We start from the raw sequence: 25,063 nt of genomic DNA, 5'->3' as shown, positions 1-25,063 counted from the left end.
CCTGTATATCCTTCATAAAATTATCAATCTCTAACTTAACGTCAGTCGCACATGCTCCTTGCAGAGCTTGCCAAACTCCTGCTCTGTCTTGGTCTTCATCAGGTTATTTTCAAGGTCTAACAGACAATGTGCATGTACTTTGAAATTCAACTCATTGTACAAGTTCAAAGAGCCTCTCTGCAGATGACACTAGGCTGATAGTCTATAGTAAGTGGCAAAATTAGCAACTCATTAACATGATAAGAGCTTATTATAGCAGCTCAGGCTCTACCAAAGGGATATAAATGGATGCTTATTTTAAAACAAAGTAAAAATGTTTATATAGCACAAATACACTAATTAATAAAATGTTAGTACTACCTACCAAGTGTCTGCTTTTATATAACTTTTTATGTTTTGAAATTATAATATAATTACATCACTTTTTTCCCTTTCCTTCCTCCAATACCTCCCATAGATACCACCCCTGCAGTTATATTCATGGCTTAATTGTTATACACACACACAAACACACACACACAGATATATATATATATATATATATATATATATAGAGAGAGAGAGAGAGAGAGAGAGAGAGAGAGAGAACCTGTTCAGATGTTTATTGCCAGATGCCAGTATTTATAACCTTAGTGTCTACATCACATACATATCCTGCTACACAGGATAATTAAATGATTGCTTATGATTTATAGATTTACATATGGGAAAAGACAATACAAAAGACAAAGCAATGATATTATACTAGTACATTTTCTACAAATATAAGGACATATCTGAGAAATCCCTAAATAAGATGGTTTATTTAGCTCACAGTATTGAAGGGTAAAAGTCATAAATTGAGTGATCTCATCAATTTAGCTTTTGGTAAGGGCCTCCTTTGTTATATAGCAACTAGGTTATTTAGTGCCACAGTCATCATTATAGATTTTAACTTAATAAAATAAATGTAGAAAACAAGAAAGATCTCTCAATAAACATAGAAGAGATGATGGCAGAAAGATCATTATCCATCAAATATTATGGTGATTGTTTTAAAAAGCAAAAATATTAGTGAATAAAAGAATGATTAGGAGAAGATATTTAATCATCCTAAAATATATATCCTCATAAGATACTTACAGATAACAAATAAAAATAGTGCCTCTCCAGTGAGGAAAGCTGGCAAAAATATTGACAGTTTGGCATCTTCAATTCTGAAACATAGCAACATTGTATACTTCATGATAAAATGATCTGTGAAAGGCTCAACATCTCTATGGTTACTGGCAGAAATATAAACTCACAATTCCATCAAAATGAAACCTTGAACTCAATTTGAATAACAAAATAATTTACAAAATAAACGGCCAATACACAAACATAAACTGAATCTCAGGAACATACCATACTTGGGCTCTAGCCATCACTCAAAAGGAAAAGATAGAAGAGAAGGAAAAAAGGATAGTTATCTACTTCTGAGACCCCCCCTCAAAAGTAAGAAGACCTAAAAGAACCTCATGGTGATCTAGAAGTGATGGTCTCAAAAGTTTAAAATTACTGAAACTAAAGATTAGAGGAACTGTCTCAAATTACAAGAACTTAAGGAGCTATTAAATATAAATGCAATATGAGAACATGGGGTTGAATCACAGAACTAAACTTACAAAAACTGTTAGTTAATTAACAAAATCTGTATTACATTATGTCTTAGTCATTATTCTAGTGCTGTAAAGAGATATCTACTCTTATATAGGAAAGTATTTAATTGGGGCTGGCTTACAGCTTCAGAGTTTAGTCCATTATCATCATGGCAGGAAGCATGGAAGCACACAGACATGGTGCTGAAGAAGTAGCTGAGAGCTACATTCAGATCCACAAGCAGAGACAGAATGAGACAGGGAGAAAGAGAAACAGAGAGATATACACAGAGAGAGATTCTGGGGTTTGACACAGGATTTTGAATTTTCAAAGCTCACCTCCAGTGACACACTTCCTTCAACAACAAGGCCACACCTCCCAATCCTTCTCAATTAGTGGCACAACCTGGTGACTAAGCATTCAAACATATGAGCCTATGGGGGCCATACTTATTCAAGCCACCACAGTTTATAAAATCATTAATAGTATTTTATCAATGGTAATTTCCTGATTTTTATACTCATGCTAGAATCTTAAAGTTTGAGCCAGGTATTGTGGAATATGTTTATAATCCCAACTTTTAGGAAAATGGAACTGAAGGGTTATGAGTTCAAGAACAACTTTGATTAAAATGAAAGTCTCATGTGTGCACAAGTGTGCACAGAAACACAAACACATGCAAACACACACATGCAAACACACACACACATAACATTTGAGGGAGCTGAATGAAGGACCCCTGAGAACTCACAGCAATATTTGGTGAATTATTAAAAATCTGTAATTATTTGAATATCAAAAAATATATAGAAAAATGGATACAGAAAGTGTGATTCATTTACACAATGGAATACTATTCAGCCATTAAAAATGAGGACATCATGAGTTTTCCAGTCAAGTGGATGGAACTAGCAAAAACTAAATAACCTTGATTTTCAGTATAAAACTTTATGCAAGTACCAAAAACAGGGCTTACTTTTTATTTATTTATTTATTTATTAGATATTTTCTTTATATACATTTCAAATGCTATCCTGAAAGTTCCCTATACCCTCCCTCTGCCCTGCTCCCCTACCCACCCACTCCTGCTTCTTGGCCCTGGCGTTCCCCTGTACTGGGGCATAAAAAGTCTGCACGACCAAGGGGCCTCTCTTCCCAATGATGGCCAACTAAGCCATCTTCTGCTACACATGCAGCTATAGATACGAGCTCTGGGGGTACTGGTTAGTTCATATTGTTGTTCCACCTATAGGGTTGCAGACCCCTTCAGCTCCTTGGGTACTTTCTCTAGCTCCTCCATTGGGGGCTCTGTGATCCATCCAATAGCTGACTGTGAGCATCCACTTAAAAACAGAATATTGATTTCTTAAATCAATATTGTGCTGATGAAAAATTCCTATAATGGTCCAATTTTCATACTATCAATCATATTAAATCTCATATGTATTCTATCATATCTGTTTAAGAATAAATTTCATGTTCTGTATGATACCAACTTTGCATAATCTATCCACAGATATTTAAAGAGTGAGGAAAAATGAGATTAAGCAGTATTAAAAATGTTGGGTTCAATGGTTCTCCTCCATTGCTGTTGGGATTGCAAACTGGTACAACCACTCAGGAAATCAATCTGGAGGTTCCTCAGAAAATTGGAAATAGATATATCTGAAGACCCAACTATTCCACTCTTGGACATATACTCAAATGATGCCCACCATGCCACAGGGGCATGTGTTCCACTATGTTCGTAGTGGCTGTATTTGTGATAGCCAGAAGATGGAAACAACTGAGATATCCAGAACAGAAGATTGGATACAGAAAATGTGGTTCAGTCACACAATGGAATACTACTCAGCTATTAAGAATGAGGACATTGTAAGTTCTGCAGGCAAATGGATGAAACTAGAAAATATCCTGAGTGAGGTAACTCAGACCCAAAAGGACATACATGGTATGTACTTACTAATAAGTGGATATTAGCCAAAAACATACAGAATACCCAGCACAAAACCAAAGGACTCAAGAAGGTTAACAAGCTGAAGGACCCAAGTGAGGATGGCTCAATCCCACTTGGGAGGGAGAAAAAAGCAATCATGAGGAGAGCAGAGGGAGGGAGGGAAATGGGTAGGAGAGGGAACATGGAGGAGAAGGGGCGACCATGGTCAGATATTGGAGGGGAACGGGAGTGAAGCCCTGAGGGCCAGCAGAAAGAATGGAAACAGGCAAACCTCAAAAGGTGGGAGGTGGGGGGACCCTCCAGAATGTACCAGAGACCTGGGAGGTGAGAGAATCTCAAGACTCAAAGGGATGGACCTTAGATGAAATGCACTACAGTGGGGAGGGGGAACTTGTAGAGTCAACCTCCAGCAGAAAGACAGGACATCAATGGAGGGATGGGGTTGCCATCCCACAGTCAAAACTCTGACTCATAATTGTTCCTGTCTGAAAGAACTGCAGGGACAAAAATGGAGAGGAGACTGAGGAAAAGGAGGTCCAGAGATAGGCCCAAATTGGGATCCAACTCAAGGGGGCACCAGGGACCCTAACACTGTTACTGATGCTGTGGTATGGTTGTAGACAGGAACCTAGCATGACTGCCCTCTGAGATGTTCAACAAGCAGCTGAAAGGGTCAGTTGCAGATATTTACACCCAGTGGACAGAAGTCAGGGACCCCTGTGGTTGAATTAGGGAAAGGCCAGAAGAAGATGAGGAGGGTGACCCCATAGCAATACTAGCAGTCTCAACTAACCTGGACCCCTGAGATCTCTCAGACTCTGAGCAACCAGGCAGAATACACCAGCTGATTTGAGGCACCTGACACATATACAGCAGAGGACTGCCTGCTATAAGAGTTGCTAAGTACAATGTTACTTTTACAAATACACACACACACACACACACACACACACACACACACACACACACACCACTTGACTTATTTCAAGAAAAACTCTTTGGAAAGGGGAATTGAGTCAGGGTGGCATGAAGCCCAGCTGGACTTAAACTTTCTATAGTCTTGAATTCTAAATGCCCTCCTGTCTCTCCCTCCAAAGTGTTGGAATTATAGGTATATGCTACTACAACTAGAAAAGAAAGTATGTTTTAGTGTGCTGGAAACTTGCTAAAATAAAATATTAAGGAGTACTTAAATTGAAACAGTGTGGCATTTTAACAAAAGAAAATCAAATTATGTGGTTTGAAACTCTACATGTGTGTGTGTGTGTGTGTGTGTGTGTGTGTGTGTTTCATTCCTTTATTAAATAAATGTTGATGGGGCATTCATTATGTCAAGTAATAGGTTCTGGGGACACAACTGTGAACTAAAATTCAAACCTCCTTTCATGCCATTTAGTCCTGTGTAGCAAATGTATTAAATATTAAATGCAGAAATATATAATTATGGATTTTAATAAGTACCTTGTAGAAACCTTCTGGTTGCCACTGTAGTATATAATAGTCCATTGACTGGATGAGTGACATGGACAAAACACAGAAAAATAATTAAAAGTTATTTATAATATGTTAAAAGTTAATGTTGTTTTAATAAATGATCACTAATGATTATCAGTAATTTTCCTTTTTGCTGATTTTGCTATATTTACCAAATTCTCAGCAATAAATATGTGCTATGGTTTAAATGCATCCTTCCACCCTCTACAAGAAAATCATGTTTCTCATTGAACCTAGAGCTTGCTGTTTCACCAAGACTGGCAGGCCAGCAAGCCACAGAATCCTCGTCTCTGCGCTCCCCAGTTCTGGAGTTAAAAGCACTCACTGCCACACCCAGGTTTTCTGTGGGTGCGTGGAATCTGAACTCACATCCCCATGCTTCCACAGCAAGCACTCAACCTACTGAGTCACATCCCCAGCCAGTGAGATAGTGACATCTTGATCATGGACTTTCCAAACTCCATAATTGCTAGAAAATAAATGCCGAATTTTCATAAATTAAACACCATATCATATTCTGTTAGAACAGTACAAATGGAGTAAGATAATATATATTACTTTTATATGTAACCCTAAAAACAAAGAACAAATGTAAAAGAAAACAAATGAAAATAATGTAAAGTAAAATAAACATGCATTGCTTAGTTTACCAAACTTTCAACAGTCATACAGTTTAACAAGATGTTCTGTATGGTTGGGAGAATGCTCTATGATAGTCATATTTTTATTTCAAATGAGTGAGTTTATTAAGCATGCAGTGAGGAAAAAAAATCAGATAGCAAGTGCCAGAGAGCTAGAAGTAGAAATCAAATCAGAAATCATAACACCCAGCATAGGTGACTACAGCAGTCTGATTGAGGGTACAAAAATGACACCATCAAATCAGGATTTTAAATGTCCAGCAGAAATTGACTATAGAAGCAGCCATCAAGCTGGGGGTTCCAAAATAAGAGTTTTTCCACCAATGAGCGTCTGGCTCCCAGTTCCCACCCCAGACATTTTTACACCATGTGTCTTGGAGTTTTACTGCTGTGAACAGACACCATGACCAAGGCAACTCTTACAAGGCCAACATTTAATTGGAGCTGGCTTACAAGTTCAGAGGTTCAGTCCACTATCATCAAGGAGGGAGCGTGGCAGCATCCAGTCAGGCATGGTACAGGAAGAACTGAGAAGTTCTAAATCTTCATCTGAAGGCTGCCAGCAGAATACTGGCTTCCAGGCAGCTAGGATGAGGGTGTTAAATCCCACACCTCAGTGACACACCTACTCCAACAGGGCTACACCTATTCCAACAGGGCCACACCTTCTAATAGTGCCACTCCCTGGGCCAAGCACATACAAACCATCACACCATGGGATAAAGAATAGTAGTAATGTCTGATGGAAATAGATTATCTTCTAGCTATTCTCAAGAACTCAATGTTTTTTTAATATGCTTGGACCTTTATTGCTTTTCTGACTCTCACAGGATTAGTGGGCCAGCCAAGACCCAACCTGGACTTCTATACTCATCAAAACTACTTGTCATAGTTGAAAGAGAAAAAAATACATAAAACAAAACCTCTCCATGACATAAACAGGCGAAAAGATTCCATGTCCAACAAACCAGCCCCAGATAATAATAATAATAATAATAATAATAATAATAATAATAATAATAAAATATAGTAGGAAGCAATACTTCAAATTGAAGAGAAGACTAAGAATAGCCAAGAGAAAATAAAAATAAAAATTAAGCTATAACAAAACACAGAAAAATAACAGTAATCAAAACAAACCTGTCAATAATGTTCAATATTAATGCTCTTTTTTTTTTTTTTTTTTTTGGTTTTTCGAGACAGGGTTTCTGTGTAGCCTTGGCTGTCCTGGAACTCACTTTGTAGACCAGGCTGGCCTCGAACTCAGAAATCCGCCTGCCTCTGCCTCCCAAGTGCTGGGATTAAAGGCGTGTGCCACCACGCCCGGCTAATGCTCTTATGTCCTCAACAAAAGACACAGGTTAGTTGAACAAATCAAAAAAAAAAAAAATTCATCTGTCTGTTTTCTAAAAGAACCTCATGTACCTTACAAGAAAAGGATGGAAAAAGTTATTCCAAGCAAGCAGGAACAGCAAACAAAGCAAGCATTGCTATCCAAACATGGTAAAATAGACTTCCAATTGAAATAAGAAGAAATAAAAATACTCCATTCTACTCATAGTAAAAATTAACCAAGAAGCAAATACAATACTAAAATCTGTCTGGTTCTTGCTATTTGTTCTTTTGCTCACTACATGCTTAATAAATTCAAACATTTTGTCCATACAGAAGACCTTATTAAACACTATAACGGTTGGAGGGTTTGTAAAGTACAATAAATGTTTACTTTACATCACCAAACTCTGGCACATAAATTATATACTATTCGATTTAAAGACACAGATTAACAGTAATCTATTAATAGTAGGTGATTTCAAAACCACACTTTCTCCAATAGACAGGTCATCTGGGCAAAACACAAACAAAAAAACTGCAGAGCTAAAGTACATCATACACCAGAAGGACTTAACAGATAGCTACAGAATATTTCACCCAAATACCAAGGAATATACATTCTACTCCATGGAAGAAGGATCTCTGAAACTAATATCAAAGCAATACGATTTTAAGAGAACACTATTAAAAAAAACTGTATTACACTAAGTTGTAAAATCTGAGAAATAAAAATTTCTAGATTCATCCAAACCACCAAAATTAAATCAAAAGAGATTACCAATTTATAGAATCCCATAACAAAGGAGACAGGGAGGATGGATTGACAACAGAATTCTACCAGATTTTCAAAGACTGTTTTTCCCTTTCTGGTTGTCAATCTAAAATCATTCTTTCTTTTTTTCCTTTTATTTTACTTTTGAGATTATAACTTAATTACAACATTTCTCTCTTTCCTCCCTCTACATACTCCCCTGTACCTCTCCCTGCTCTCCTTCAAATTCATGGACTCCTTTTAATTATTTGTTATTATAACCAATGTTGCTTAAATAGTGAAACTCCTTCTAGAAACCCAGCATTACTCAATCTCAAAAGCAGGTAAAGACAAAACAACAAAAAGTACAGGGAACATACATCATGAACACAGATGCAATAATCCCCACAAAAATATTTACAAGCTGAATATAAGTATGTACCACAAACACATTAATTTTATTCCAGTGATTCTGGAAAGTTTCAATATATGTAACTCAAAATATAATAAATCATATATAAATAGACTTAAAGATGAAAACTGCATGATCATCTCCATAGACGTACAAAGACCTTTGACAAAGGTCAACATGCTTTCATGGTAAAGGTTCTAGAGTGTATGATTAAAACAAATATACCCCTACCTAATAAAGGTTATGTACGATAAATCCACAGCCAACATCATCCTCAAAACTCAAAGTAATAACATTAAAATCTCCTGAGACAGGGAAGGGCTATCTACCATCCTCATTCATCTTCAATATAGTGCTTGAAACACTAGCTAGCATGGTAAGATATAGAAATTAAAGAGAAATAAATAGGAAAAGAAATCAAAGTATCCCTATTTACAGATATATTATACATAAAATATCCTAAAATGTCCACCAGAAACCTTCTAGAAATGATCAATATTTTGAGCAAAGTAACAAGATACAAAATTAACTTACAATCTGTAGCCTTTCTATATACCGATAACATACTGAGAACAATATCATGAAAACAGTCCCATTCAAAGTAACCAAAATTTTAAAAAATCAAAATATATAGAAATATCCTACCAAGGATGTTAAAGACCTCTAGAATGGAAACTTTATATTTTTAAGAAACAGGATGAAGAAGATATGGAAAAGCATCCTATGCTCATGCATGGTAGAATTAATTTGTGAAAATAACCAAAAATGACATTTTTGCCATGTTCAATGCAATCCCAATCAAATTCCCATTCTATTTTTCAAAGAAATAGAAAAAACTCATAAAATTCACAGAGAAACACAAAGATCAAGGATAAAGCAATCCTGAACAAAGAGAAAATTGTAAGAGAGAGAGATCACCAAGCCAGACTTTAAGATATATTACAGAGTTATACTAATAAAAATAGCTTGATACTGGCAGAAAAACAGACAGGTAGATCAATGAAACAAATAGAAGATTCAAACATAGAATATCAGCTATCTGGAACTTGGCAAAGATGGAAAACAACATCAACAAAAATATACCAGAGAAAAGATAACATAGAAGCATATTAGACTCATATCTATTGCCCTGGACAAAAGTCAGTTCCTGCTGAATTAAATACATCAATATGAAACCTGAAATACTGATTCTGCTAGAAAAGAGCATATTATTACTTTACAATATATGAGTATAGGAAAGGACATTGTGAATAGGACTCTATTTGTCCAGGAATTACAACCAAGAATTGATAAATTGAACTTCATAAAACTAAAAAGGTTGTTACAGAAAAGGAAACAATCAATTGAGTGGAAAGGAAGCCCAGAGAGTCACAGAGAATCTTTGCCACCTATTCACCTGACAGAAGATCAATTTGCAGAATATATACAGAACTTAAAAAACAGAGCCAAGAACATAAGCAACACAATTTTAAAAATGGAGTGGTTCTGAACAGAGTTTCCAAAGGAAGAAATAAAAATGTCTAATAAATATCTCACAGGGTATTAAAGCATCTTTAGTAATTAGGGAAATACAGATTAAACTACTTTGACATGTCATCTTACCCCAGTGAAAAAGGCTAAGATCAAGAAAACTGACAACAAATGCTCACTGATGTTGAGATTTCTACAGTGTTCTGTTAGCTGCACCACCAAGAGTGACTATCTACCTTGTCACTATGGAAATCAGTAGAGAGAATTCTCAAAAGCAAAAACTAAATCTGTCATCTGACCCAGCTAAACAATTCTCAACATATATGTTCCCAAAGGATGCAACATCCTACTCTACACAAGCTTACTCAACCATGGTTATTGCAACTCTAGCCTCAATAGCTAGGAAATGGAAATACCATAATCATCCTTCTCATGATAAATGGATAATGAAAACATGGTACACATACACAATAGGATTCTATTGAACTGTTTGAAAAATACTGAACCTTGTGTTAACCCAGACACAGAAAGACAAACAACATATGTTTTCTCTTATTTGTGGAACATAGCTCTTAAGGTTTAGATGTTCTCAGGAGGGAAATAGTAAGACTATGAAGGGGGGAAGTGATAAAAATGGGATGAGACTATTTTAACTGCAGGTGAACAGGCAGCAATATAGAGGTTGAGGGAGGGATAAATAGTACTATGGATCTCTAAAAAAGTCATAGGGAATCTCATTATCTCAGGATAATGTGTGTGTGTGTGTGTGTGTGTGTGTGTGTGTGTGTGTGTGTGTGTTTGAATACACATATGTGTACATGAACTACCTATGGCTGGAAAGGCCACAGAACCTAGAGCAGTAACCACTGAAACTCCCTAATACTGTGACTCTTTAATATAGCTCCTCGTGTTGTGGTGACCCCCCCTCCAACCATATTGCTACTGTTATGAATCACAATGTAAATTATCTGTGTTTTCCAATGGTTTTTAGAAACCCTTATGACCCCAAAGGGGTCGCAAACCACAGCTTGAGAACCATTGCTTACAGAAAATCCTACTATTGCCACTTTTCTAAGCTAGTATAATTCTAACTTCATTCTAAATATTTACCCTTACACTCAGAGATAAGGGTAGCTCTTACTCCTCATCTAAGAAGCCTATAAAATGAAGACCATTACAGAAATCCACAACTTGCTAAATTCAGAAATCAACTAACTGTGGGTGCCCAGTATTAATGACATTAGACAAAGGCAATGGAAAGATACTGTAGGACACAGAAAAGAAAACAATAACATAGAGCAGTTGATATTATCTCAGATTAGAAATTGCTTAATGATATACCTACACCACAACCCCTATACAGAAAGTTCAGAGAGCATCACGAAAGAGATCGCAGAAAGATTCTAAGAGCCATAAGACTAGGAATCTGTGCCTTCTAGATATGACAGGGAGGCTGTGGACATGAGATCTCAACAGTATGGTTACCTAAGCAAGGCCTACATAAGGACAATATCAGTTGACAAGCCAATGTGGATGAGACAAACCTCACAAGGCCCCACCCCTAAATGAAGAGCTACAGGGAATAGCTGCTGAGAGAGAAACAGTCTTCTCCAAAAACTGTCCCATAAATATCAGCCAATACCAAATTGTGTGTGTGTGTACATGTGTGTGAAACAATAATTTCTATGGGGGCTCACAGAGACTAAGTCATCAAACAAAGAAGATGCAGGGGTTGGACCTAAACCCCCCAACAAATTTAGCAGATGTTAAGTTTGGTCTTCACATAGGATCCCTGACAATTGGAGTGGAGTCTGTCTCTGACTCTGTTGCCTGCCATTGGATCCCCTTCCCCTATCTGGACTGCTTAGTTGTGCCTCAGCAAAAGAGGATGCACCTAGTCCTGCTGGGACTAGATGTCCCAGGGTGGGGTGGTACCCAAGGTAGGCCCCACCTACTCTGAGGAGATGGGGAGATGATAGTGGAGGGAAGGATTTGGGGGGGGGGTTGTTGTTATTGTTTGGTTGTTTGTTTGTTTTTCTTTTTTTGAGACAGGGTTTCTCTGTGTAGCCCTGGCTGTCCTGGAACTCACTTTGTAGACCAGGCTGGCCTCGAACTCAGAAATCCACTACCTCTGCCTCCCAAGTGCTGGGATTAAAGGCATGTGCCACCACCGCCCGGTGGAGGGAGGGATTTGTAAGGGTGGGATTGGGAGGAAAGGAGTGAGGGGACTTTAATTGGGATGCAATGTTAATTAAAAAATAAATTATAAAAATTAAAATTCATGAAATTCATATGATAGGAAATTAAAAATAAAGTATATATATATATATTGTTAAAAAATCTTAACTATTTAAAATAAAAAAATAAGAAGCCATAAATTTGAGAGGACAGAGCAGCAGGGGACAAGGGAGGAGTTGGGGAGGGGAAATATAAATACAGTAGTCATATATGAAATTCTCAAAAACATTAAATACTGTGATAATAACATAAGAAAATTCAATGTGATTTTGGAGTCAATGCCAATTGGATGAGAAAAGAATACTACAGTGATTTTTGTCTAGCAATATACTATGCTCATATGCTGCTGATTCAAAGTAGAATCTGTTAAATGTTGAGTAAGAAAGACAATACATGATCCTCCAAAGGCAGTTAATGATATTAGACAAAAGCACTTGAAAGATACTGTGGCACACTCAAGGCAAAACTGCAATATAGGACAATTTATCATAATCTCAGATTAGCAAGTGTTCAATAAGCAGGATGTTTTCAAGTGTCTTCTGTAAATTGCTGATAAGAAATGTACTCAGGAACTTTTAGGTAAGATGACAGACTAGAGATTGCCTGTAGGTGATCTAGTGAAAGTCATAATAAAAACGAGATTTAGCTCAAAATATAGAAATACAGAAAGAGCTTTGGAAAACAGTGAAAAATAGCAGAAGGTTAATTTTCTTTTTGTAAAGATGACTGGTATAGCAATAGTGAATAATCATGTATGGTCGGTCATTTGATGTTTTTATGTTAATCATTCTGATTGGAGTAAGATGAACTCTCAAAATAGTTTTAATTTGGATTTCTCTGATGACTAAGTATGCTGAACATGTTCTTTAAGTGTTATTAACTATTATTACTATTTCTTATTTTGAAAACTTTCTATTCAATCCTAGAGTCCATTTTTTTTTGGGGGGGGGGTTTCACCAAGAAGTTTTATTAATGGTTTGACCGATTTTTAAAAAGTTGTTTTGCTGTTTTGGTTTTGGCTTTATTTAGGGGGTTGTATATTCAAGATGATCCTCTGAAAGAATAGGTGGTGGATATTTTCTTCCATTCTATAGACTGCCTTGCCATTTGCAGTTTTCTTTGCTGTACAGATGTGTTTTTTTTTTCTTTTAATTTCATGCCTCCAAATTGCACAGCATGTCAAATGGAATTTTCCTCCACCCTTTACTCATTTATGAGTGGAATCACTGTTTTACCAAAACCTGCCACTGAATGTGAGGTGCATTAGGGCTGTAAGCTTGTCCTTGGTTTGGGCTTTCACTATGCACACATATATGCACATATGCACAGATGACACTGTGCCCGAATCACGAGAATAGGAATGAAGCTCAATTCAAAAGCAATGGCTAATGGATTTATTTAGCAAAATAAATCTTAAAACAATATAGCATGCAGACTAGGTCATTGTACTCAGAATGCACATGGTGGCTACAACCATCTATAACTTCAGTTCCAGAGGACTCCATGTCCTTTTCTGTCCTCCATGGCTCTAGGCATGTATTTGGTGAACATGCACACATGCAAATAAATACTCATATACATAAAAGGGTCAGGATTCAATGCATTGCACCTCTGTGATAAGAGTGAGATATTAGGGATAAGTCTTAAATTTTATTAACATCTGGTAGCATGGATAAGGGAGCCCTGCCCACCCCTCGTCACCTACAGCAGGCTGGAGCACATGGAAGACCAGGCCCTGTACCTTACCTGGGCAGCATAATAGAGCTTGACTTGCTGGTATGGGCAAGTGTGAGTGGGCCCTGAGGGCATAAGAGCAGGAGAGCTGGCTCTGCCTTTTACTGCAGCAGTACTGGGTGAACCAGCTAGGGTTGTGCTGGAGAGCTCACCATGGTAATGTGGATGCTGGAAAGCTGGTGGGGTGACAAGCTCAAATACCTCTCAGGCCCAGATCCAGGGCTTTGAGTTGGCCCACTCAAACATCTATCCCATCTATGAATTCCTGGAGCACATGAAAGGGTCAGTTCCACAGATCCAAAGCTGAAGGATCTTCATGACACAGGACTACAATAGGATTTCCAAGAGGAGACCCAGTGAGGATCCAGTATTGATAATATAGCAGAATCCAGAAGCCTCAAACCAGACCAATGACTCATTACAATGAACATTTGCAAGTAAAGATGTGTGGAGTATGTGTGTGTTGGGGGAGGGGGTGGTCAGGATCACATATGGAGACAGACAGGGGAGATGGCCAGATGGCCCTGAGAATGAATGGATATCTGCAGCTAGCAGGAGGGAGGTACCTCGAGGACATGCCAGAGGCCTGCGATGAGAGAGGCTCCCAAGAATCAATGGGGGTGACCTTAGCTGAGACTCACAGCACTGGGGATATGGAACATGAAGAGGCTATCTCCTGTAGCAAGGCAGGAATCCCAGCGGAATGATAAGGACACCAACCCACCCACAAAACCTTCAACCCAAAGTTTATCCTGCCTACAAGAAATGCAGGCATGGGAGATGGAGCAGAGCCTGAACTAATGGACAACCAATAACTGACTCAACTTGAGACCCATCCCTTGGGCAAGCACTAATCCCTAACACTTTTTTTTTTTTTTTTTTTTTTTTTTTTTTTTGGTTTTTTCGAGACAGGGTTTCTCTGTATAGTCCTGGCTGTCCTGGAACTCACTTTGTAGACCAGGCTGGCCTCGAACTCAGAAATCCACCTGCCTCTGCCTCCCGAGTGCTGGGATTAAAGGCATGCGCCACCACGCCCGGCTTCCCTAACACTTTTAATGATACTCTGTTATGCTTGCAAACAGGAGCATGTTGTCCTCTGATAGGCTGCACCCATCAGCTGACTCAGATACAGACACCCACATCCAAACAGTGAATGGGGCTTGGGGACTCTTATGCAAGAATAGGAGGAAGGATTGCTGACCACAAAAGGGATCAAACTCCACAAGAAAACCAACAGAGTCAACTAACCTGGACCCTTGCTATTCTCAGAATCTGAACCACCAACTAAAGAGCATATGCCATCTGAATCTAGCCCACCCCACCCCCGCCACCTCCACTGCATACGTTTAGCAGATGTGCAGCTTTGTCTTCATGTGGGCCCCAAACAACTGGGGAAGGGCTACCCTAAAGCTGTTGCCTGTTCATGGGTTATGTTCTCCTAGCTTGACTGCCTTGTCTGGCCTCAGTGGGAGAAGTGCCTAGCTCCCCAGAGATTTGATATGCCAGGGTAGAGGGATACCCAAGGGAGGCCTCCATTCTCTCAGAGAGGAAGGCAAGGGGGAGGGGGAACTGTGGCAGGGGCGACTGGAGTAGGGACAGCAATAGGGGTGTAAAGTGGATAAATTAAGAAAAATTTGTAGGACACTCCCAACTGCCCACAACACCCGCCACAGGATCTTAAGACTTCTGGTGAGTGGAGCACAGCTTCTGCTCCAATCCAATTGCGCGGGACCTGAGACTGCATTAGTTAGGGAAGCAGAAACCGGCCTGAGTAGGGCCACAGGCCTCACCCGGCCGGATCAGCGCCAGGGTAGCGGGAGCGCAGGGTTGCCTGACACCCGCCAGCTACCCACGACCCCCGCCGCAGGATTTTGGGACTGCTGGTGAGTGGAACACAGCTTCTGCTCCAGTCCAACCACGCGGGACCTGAGACTGCTCTGGTTGGGGAGAGAGAAATCCGGCCCACATAGGGCCACAACCCTCTTCCGGTCAGAAAAGCACCTGAGCAGCTGGGGCGCAGGGTCTGCTGACACTCGCCAACTGCCCACAACACCCGCCACAGGATCTTAAGACTTCTGGTGAGTGGAGCACAGCTTCTGCTCCAATCCAATTGCGCGGGACCTGAGACTGCATTAGTTAGGGAAGCAGAAACCGGCCTGAGTAGGGCCACAGGCCTCATCCGGCTGGATCAGCGCCAGGGTAGCGGGAGCGCAGGGTTGCCTGACACCCGCCAGCTACCCACGACCCCCGCCGCAGGATTTTGGGACTGTTGGTGAGTGGAACACAGCTTCTGCTCCAGTCCAATCACGCGGGACCTGAGACTGCTCTGGTTGGGGAGAGAGAAATCCGGCCTACATAGGGCCACAACCCTCTTCCGGTCAGAAAAGCACCGGGGCAGCTGGGGCGCAGGGTCGGCTGACACTCACCAGCTACCCACAACACCCACCACAGGATCTTAAGACTTCTGGAGAGTGGAACACAGCTTCTGCTCCAATCCAATTGCACGCGGGACCAGAGACTGCATTAGTTAGGGAAGCAGAAAAGCGGCCTGAGTAGGACCACAGGCCTCTTCCGGCTGGACCAGCACCGGGGTACCGTCAGCTACCCACGACCCCCGCCGCAGGATTTAGAGACTGCTGGTGAGTGGAACACAGCTTCTGCTCCAATCTTTAAATAGTGACAACGATAACAACTAACCCCAGAGATTACCAGATGGCAAAAGGTAAACGTAATAATCTTACTAACAGAAACCAAGACCACTCACCATCATCAGAACCCAGCACCCCCACTTCACCGAGTCCAGGGCACCCCAACACACCGGAAAAGCTAGACACGGATTTAAAAGCATATCTCCTGATGATGATAGAGGACTTCAAGAAGGACGTTAATAACACACTTAAAGAAATGCAGGAGAACACTGCTAAAAAGGAAGAAGACAATAAAGAGGAAGCACAAAAATCCCTTAAAGAATTGCAGGAGAACACTGCTAAAGAGTTACAAATCCTTAAAGAAAAACATGATAACATAATCAAACAGGTAGAAGTCCTTACAGAAAAACAGGAAAACACATCCAAACAGATGATGGAAATGAACAAAACCATACTAGACCTAAAAAGGGAAGTAGACTCAATAAAGAAAACCCAAAATGAGGCAACACTGGAGATAGAAACCCTAGGAAAGAAATCTGGAACCATAGATACGAGCATCAGCAACAGAATACAAGAGATGGAAGAGAGAATCTCAGGTGCAGAAGATTCCATAGAGAACATCGGCACAACAATCAAGGAAAATGGAAAATGCAAAAAGATCCTAACTCAAAACATCCAAGAAATACAGGACATAATGAGAAGACCAAACCTACGGATAATAGGAGTGGATGAGAATGAAGATTTTCAACTCAAAGGACCAGCAAACATCTTCAACAAAATTATAGAAGAAAACTTCCCAAATCTAAAGAAAGAGATGCCCATGAACATACAAGAAGCCTACAGAACTCCAAATAGACTGGATCAGAAAAGAAATACCTCCCGACACATAATAATCAGAGCAACAAATGCTCTAAATAAAGATAGAATACTAAAAGCAGTAAGAGAAAAAGGCCAAGTAACATATAAAGGCAAGCCTATCAGAATTACACCAGACTTTTCACCAGAGACTATGAAAGCCAGAAGATCCTGGACAGATGTTATACAGACACTAAAAGAACACAAATTCCAGCCCAGGCTACTATACCCAGCCAAACTCTCAATTAACATAGATGGAGAAACCAAAGTATTCCACGACAAAACCAAATTCACACATTATCTCTCCACGAATCCAGCCCTTCAAAGGATAATAACAGAAAAAAACCAATACAAGGACAGGAACCACGCCCTAGAAACAACAAGAAGGTAATCCCTCAACAAACCTAAAAGAAGACAGCCACAAGAACAAAATGCCAACTTTAACATCAAAAATAACAGGAAACACCAATTTCTTTTCCTTAATATCTCTTAATATCAATGGACTCAACTCCCCGATAAAAAGACATAGACTAACAAACTGGCTACACAAACAAGACCCAACATTTTGCTGCTTACAGGAAACTCATCTCAGAGAAAAGGATAGACACTACCTCAGAATGAAAGGCTGGAAAACAATTCTCCAAGCAAATGGCATGAAGAAACAAGCTGGAGTAGCCATTCTAATATCTGATAAGATTGACTTCCAACCCAAAGTCATTAAAAAAGACAGGGAGGGACACTTCATACTCATCAAAGGTAAAATCCTCCAAGAGGAACTATCAATCCTGAATATCTATGCTCCAAATACAAAGGCAGCCACATTCATTAAAGAAACTTTAGTAAATCTCAAAGCACACATTGCACCTCATACAATAATAGTGGGAGACTTCAACACACCACTTTCACCAATGGACAGATCATGGAAACAGAAACTAAACAGGGACACAGTGAAACTAAGAGAAATTATGAATCAAATGGATCTGGCAGATATCTACAGAACATTCTATCCTAAAACAAAAGGATATACCTTCTTCTCAGCACCTCATGGTACCTTCTCCAAAATTGACCACATAATTGGTCACAAAACAGGCCTCAACAGATATAAAAATATTGAAATTGTCCCATGCATCCTATCAGATCACCATGGACTAAGGCTGATCTTCAATAACAAAATAAATAATAGAAAGCCAACCTTCACGTGGAAACTGAACAACACTCTTCTCAATGATACCTTGGTCAAGGAAGGAATAAAGAAAGAAATTAAGGACTTTTTAGAGTTCAATGAAAATGAAGCCACAACATACCCAAACTTATGGGACGCAATGAAAGCATTTTTAAGAGGAAAACTCATAGCTCTGAGTGCCTCCAAAAGGAAACTAGAGAGAGCACACATTAGCAGCTTGACAACACACCTAAAAGCACTAGAACAAAAGGAAGCAAATTCACCCAAGAGGAGTAGACGGCAGGAAATAATCAAACTCAGGGGTGAAATCAACCAAGTGGAAACAAGAAAAACTATTCAAAGAATCAACCAATCAAGGAGCTGGTTCTTTGAGAAAATCAACAAGATAGATAAACCCTTAGCCAGACTCACTAGAGGGCACAGGGAAAGCATCCTAATTAACAAAATCAGAAATGAAAAAGGAGACATAACAACAGATCCTGAAGACATCCAAAACACCATCAGATCCTTCTACCAAAGGCTATACTCAACAAAACTGGAGAACCTGGATGAAATGGAGAAGTTCCTAGACAGATACCAGGTACCAAAGTTGAATCAAGATCAGGTTAATGATCTAAACAGCCCTATATCCCCCAAAGAAATAGAAGCAGTCATTAATAGTCTCCCAACTAAAAAAAGCCCAGGACCAGATGGGTTTAGTGCAGAGTTCTATCAGACCTTCAAAGAAGATCTAATCCCAGTTCTTCACAAACTATTCCACAAAATAGAAACAGAAGGTACCCTACCCAACTCATTCTATGAAGCCATAATTACTCTGATACCTAAACCACAAAAAGACCCAACAAAGATAGAAAACTTCAGACCAATATCCCTTATGAATATTGATGCAAAAATCCTCAATAAAGTTCTTGCTAACCGAATCCAAGAACACATCAAAACAATCATCCATCCTGACCAAGTAGGTTTCATCCCAGGGATGCAGGGATGGTTCAATATACGGAAATCCATCAACGTAATCCAGTATATAAACAAACTCAAAGACAAAAACCACATGGTCATCTCCTTAGATGCGGAAAAAGCATTTGACAAGATCCAACACCCATTCATGATAAAAGTCTTGGAAAGATCAGGAATTCAAGGCCCATACCTAAACATGATAAAAGCAATCTACAGCAAACCAGTAGCCAACATCAAAGTAAATGGTGAGAAGCTTGAAGCAATCCCTCTAAAATCAGGGACTAGACAAGGCTGTCCACTTTCTCCATACCTATTCAACATTGTACTTGAAGTCCTAGCCAGAGCAATTCGACAACAAAAGGAGATCAAAGGGATACAAATTGGAAAAGATGAAGTCAAAATATCACTTTTTGCAGATGATATGATAGTATATATAAATGACCCTAAAAATTCCACCAGAGAACTCCTAAGCCTGATAAACAGCTTCGGTGAAGTAGCTGGATATAAAATTAACTCAAACAAATCAATGGCCTTTCTCTACACAAAGAATAAACAGGCTGAGAAAGAAATTAGGGAAACAACACCCTTCTCAATAGTCACAAAGAATATAAAATATCTTGGTGTGACTCTAACTAAGGAAGTGAAAGATCTGTATAATAAAAACTTCAAGTCTCTGAAGAAAGAAATTATAGAAGATCTCAGAAGATGGAAAGATCTCCCATGCTCATGGATTGGCAGGATCAACATTGTAAAAATGGCTATCTTGCCAAAAGCAATCTACAGATTCAATGCAATCCCCATCAAAATTCCAAATCAATTCTTCAACGAATTAGAAAGTGCAATCTGCAAATTCATCTGGAATAACAAAAAACCTAGGATAGCAAAAACTCTTCTCAAGGATAAAAGAACCTCTGGTGGAATCACCATGCCGGACCTAAAGCTCTACTACAGAGCAATTGTGATAAAAACTGCATGGTACTGGTATAGTGACAGACAAATAGACCAATGGAATAGAATTGAAGACCCAGAAATGAACCCACACACCTATGGTCACTTGATCTTCGACAAGGGAGCTAAAAACATCCAGTGGAAGAAAGACAGCATTTTCAACAAATGGTGCTGGCACAACTGGTTGTTAACATGTAGAAGAATGCGAATCGATCCATTCCTATCTCCTTGTACTAAGGTCAAGTCTAAGTGGATCAAGGAACTTCACATAAAACCAGAGACACTGAAACTTATAGAGGAGAAAGTGGGGAAAAGCCTTGAAGATATGGGCACAGGGGAAAAATTCCTGAATAGAACAGTAATGGCTTGTGCTGTAAGATCGAGAATTGACAAGTGGGACCTCATGAAACTACAAAGCTTCTGCAAGGCTAAAGACACCATCAATAAGACAAAAAAACCACCAACAGATTGGGAAAGGATCTTCACCTATCCTAAATCAGATAAGGGACTAATATCCAATATATATAAAGAACTCAAGAAGGTGGACTCCAGAAAGTCAAATAACCCCATTAAAAAATGGGGCTCAGAACTGAACAAAGAATTCTCACCTGAGGAATACCGAATGGCAGAGAAGCACCTGAAAAAATGTTCAACATCCTTAATCATCAGGGAAATGCAAATCAAAACAACCCTGAGATTCCACCTCACACCAGTCAGAATGGCTAAGATCAAAAATTCAGGTGACAGCAGATGCTGGCGAGGATGTGGAGAAAGAGGAACAGTCCTCCATTGTTGGTGGGATTGCAAGCTTGTACAACCACTCTGGAAATCAGTCTGGCGGTTCCTCAGAAAATTGGACATAGTACTACCGGAGGATCCAGCAATACCTCTCCTGGGCATATATCCAGAAGATGTCCCAACCGGTAAAAAGGACACATGCTCCACTATGTTCATAGCAGCCCTATTTATAATAGCCAGAAGCTGGAAAGAACCCAGATGTCCCTCAACAGAGGAATGGATACAGAAATTATGGTACATTTACACAATGGAGTACTACTCAGCTATTAAAAAGAATGAATTTATGAAATTCCTAGCCAAATGGATGGACCTGGAGGGCATCATCTTGAGTGAAGTAACACAATCACAAAAGAACTCACACAATATGTATTCATTGATAAGTGGATATTAGCCCAAAACTTAGGATACCCAAGATATAAGATACAATTTGCTAAACGCATGAAACTCAAGAAGAATGAAGACCAAAGTGTGGACACTGTGCACCTTCTTAGAATTGGGAACAAAACACCCAGGGAAGGAGCTACAGAGACAAAGTTCGTAGCTGTGATGAAAGGATGGACCATTTAGAGACTGCTGTATCCAGGGATCCGTCCCATAATCAGCTTCTAAACGCTGACACCATTGCATACACTAGCAAGATCTTGCTGAAAGGACCCAAATATAGCTGTCTCTTGTGAGACGATGCCGGGGCCTAGCAAACACAGGAGTGGATGTTCACAATCAGCTATTGGATGTATCACAGGGCTCCCAATGGAGAAGCTAGAGAAAGTACCCAAGGAGCTAAAGGGATCTGCAACCCTATTGTTGGAACAACATGATGTACTAACCGGAACCCTGGAGCTCTTGTCTCTAGCTGCATATGTATCGAAAGATGGCCTAGTCGGCCATCAATGGAAAGAGAGGCCCATTGGACTTGCAAACTTTATATGCCCCAACATAGGGGAATGCCAGGGCCAAAAGAATGGGAATGGGTGGGTAGGGAAGTGGGGGGCGCTATGGGGGACTTTTGGGATAGTATTGGAAATGTAATTGAGGAAATTATGTAATAAAAATATTAAAAAAAAAAAAAAAAAAAAAAAAAAAAGAAAAATTTGTAGGCAAAAGGATATACTGTGGGACACCCTGACACACGATGCAGTTTCCACAATGAGATTTTTTCCCTTTGGTGGTGGGGGGGGGTTACAAAGGTGCAAATGGATGAAGGGATGGGGAAATGAGTGGGACTGGGGTGTATGATGTGAAATTGACAAAGAAACAATAAAAGTTTTTAAAAATAGATTAAGGGAAAAATGATCATATAAAAATTATTAGACTTTCTATACACCAATAGCAAACATGCCAAGGAAGAAATTGGAAAAAATCCTCATTCACAATAGCTTCAAAAGCTAAAATTCCTAGAAAGAAATAAGTCTAACCAAAGCAAAAAATTGGTATGATTAAAACTTTAAAACACTGAAGGAAAAAAATCATGATACTAAAAGTTGGAAAAGCCTCTATGCATACGGACTAACAGAATTAATATTGTATGTCTTAGCTTAAGTTATTATTGCTGTGACGAAATACATGTGACAAAAGCAACTTGGAAAGGAAAGGCTTTATTCAGCTTAGTCAAAGGAAGTCAGGACAGGAACTCAAGCAGGGCAGGAACCAGGAGGCAGGAGCTGATGCGGATGTCATGGAGGGGTGCTGCTTACTGGCTTGCTTCCCATAACTTGTTCAGCTTGCTTTCTCATAGAACCCAGGACAACCACCAGCCCAGGGATGATACCACCCACAATGGGCTGTGCCCTCCCACATCAATCACTAAGAAAATTGTTTACAGGCCTGTCCACAACCTGATCTTATGGAAGCATTTTCTTAAATGTGGTTCCCTTCTCTCACATGACTTAGTTTATGTCAAATTGATATAAAACTATTCAGCACATTGCAAAAATAACTGTATGACTAAAAGTTATTAACAGATTCAATACAATTCCCATCAAAATTCCAATGACAGGGCAACAAGATGATTCAGCAGGATAAGGCATTTGCCACCAAGCCTGATGATCTGAGGCGCATGCCCAGTACCCACATGGTAGAGAGAACCAACTCCCATGAGTAGTCCTCCAACTTCTACACTCACTTTATGGCATGCTCCCCCGCTTCCACTCCCAACACACAAAATAAATGAACATTACCTTCTTTTTAAAATTCCAATGATAATCTTCATAGAGCTGAAACCAACAATCTTAAAATACAAAAGACTACAATTAGCCAAAGCAATCTTCAGCAGAAAGAACAATGCTGGAGGTATCAGAGTATTTGATCTCAAACTATATTCTAGAATCATATCAACAAAAATATCATGGCACTGGTACAAACAAAGACCAGTAGACCAGCAAATTAAAAATAAGAAATATAGATATATATAATCCCACACACCTACAGCCACCTTGGTTAGACAAAGTCTCAAAACCCTACAATTGTGCTGGGAAAACTTGATTTCCACATGTTTACTAACTGAACTAGACCCATATTGCTTACCACAAACACACACACACACACACACACACACACACAAATTCAACATGGATCAACAATCTCAATGTAGATCCTAAAACATGTTAAGGGCTGAATCCTAGCCACTACAGCACCAGGGAATAGTACTGAAACTTTTCAATTGTAAGACTCTGAAAGAAAACCAGAAATACACTTTGACACAGTCAGTGGTTTTTCTGAGTTGACTCCAATAGCACAGGAAGCAATCCTAAGAATTGACAAATAGGATTGATTACATTAATTTCTCACAGTGTGTGTGTGTGTGTGTGTGTGTGTGTGTGTGTGTGTGTGTGTTATTTTAAGGGATCTTTTCTAGTTTTATGAGAAGTGATGGGGAGTTTTTAAGGTAGTTGGGAAACAGAAATAATGTAATAAATGCATGGCCTAATTGGGGGAGGGCACAGAAGCAGCAGGACAGGGCCACAGAAGAGGATAATGTAGGAAGGAAAAAGAAAAAAAAAGTATAGTGACACATGTATGAAGATGCCATGATGAAACTGATTGCTTTCTATGATAAAACATTTTAAAACCGTTTGTAACAGAGAAGCCAGAACACACATTGTGGGTCTTCCCCTTTAGGAGAATACATAGAGTACTATTGAAATCTCACAAACAATAGGAAGAAGTTAACTTTCACCTTCCTTCTTAGTTTGGCCAAGTCCTTCCTTTGGCTGATGAGATATGTGAGGAAGTAGGGAGGAGGATGTACCACTGTAGTCATGGTAGCACGAGGAAGGACAAAGGGTCCAGCATTATGAAGAATAACTGGGAACAGAATTCTTGCAACCTGGCTGAGGCATGCAGCAAGAATGATAAATGGGGTTTTCTGCTAAGTACCTGGGACTGCCAACATCATCATTTCTCAGTGTGTACTTACAATCTTGGTTTTTAATATCATAAAGTCCATACATTTATGGCCCTTTGTGTATTAGAGAGAAGCTTTTGTGCATGCAAATATTTCTTGATTCTTCTATCCCCACAATGGGAAAAAGTTATGTATATAGAAATAAAATACTAGCCTCAACTTGTATGTATATCTAAGATCATGTAAGTCATTACAATGTGTTTTTGAGAGTTGCCACTTCACTGCACTATAAAAAGCTTCCTGGAAAAAGTATTAACAGATGGCCTCTTACTCTCTGAGACTGTTAGTAGCACACCAGATGGCAACCCAAATGAGAAGATTCAACTTCAATTCTCTAAACTGAAGGAAATGTGACACTGGATTTTTAATAGGTGTGCAGCATTAGAGGTAGCAAAGAAATAATCAGTTAAGATAAAACCTCATCACCATGCCTTATTTCAATATGAGTTCCAGGCTTCATTGTCATAATGCTTGGCAAATAGCTCATACCAAATGCTGCAAATGGTTTGCCCAATACAAACATAATCTTTATTTGAAATGACTGACAGATTTATGGGGTGTAAGGCCAGTCTAAGGAATAAGTGTAGAAGGCAGTGGCCCAGGGACTGTGCTCTGTGCC

Source organism: Mus caroli, unplaced genomic scaffold, assembly GCF_978045245.1.
Source record: "Mus caroli unplaced genomic scaffold, Mus_caroli_1 scaffold_5, whole genome shotgun sequence".
Classification (NCBI taxonomy): Eukaryota; Metazoa; Chordata; class Mammalia; order Rodentia; family Muridae; genus Mus; species Mus caroli.
Note: the sequence above shows the minus strand (reverse complement) of the source record.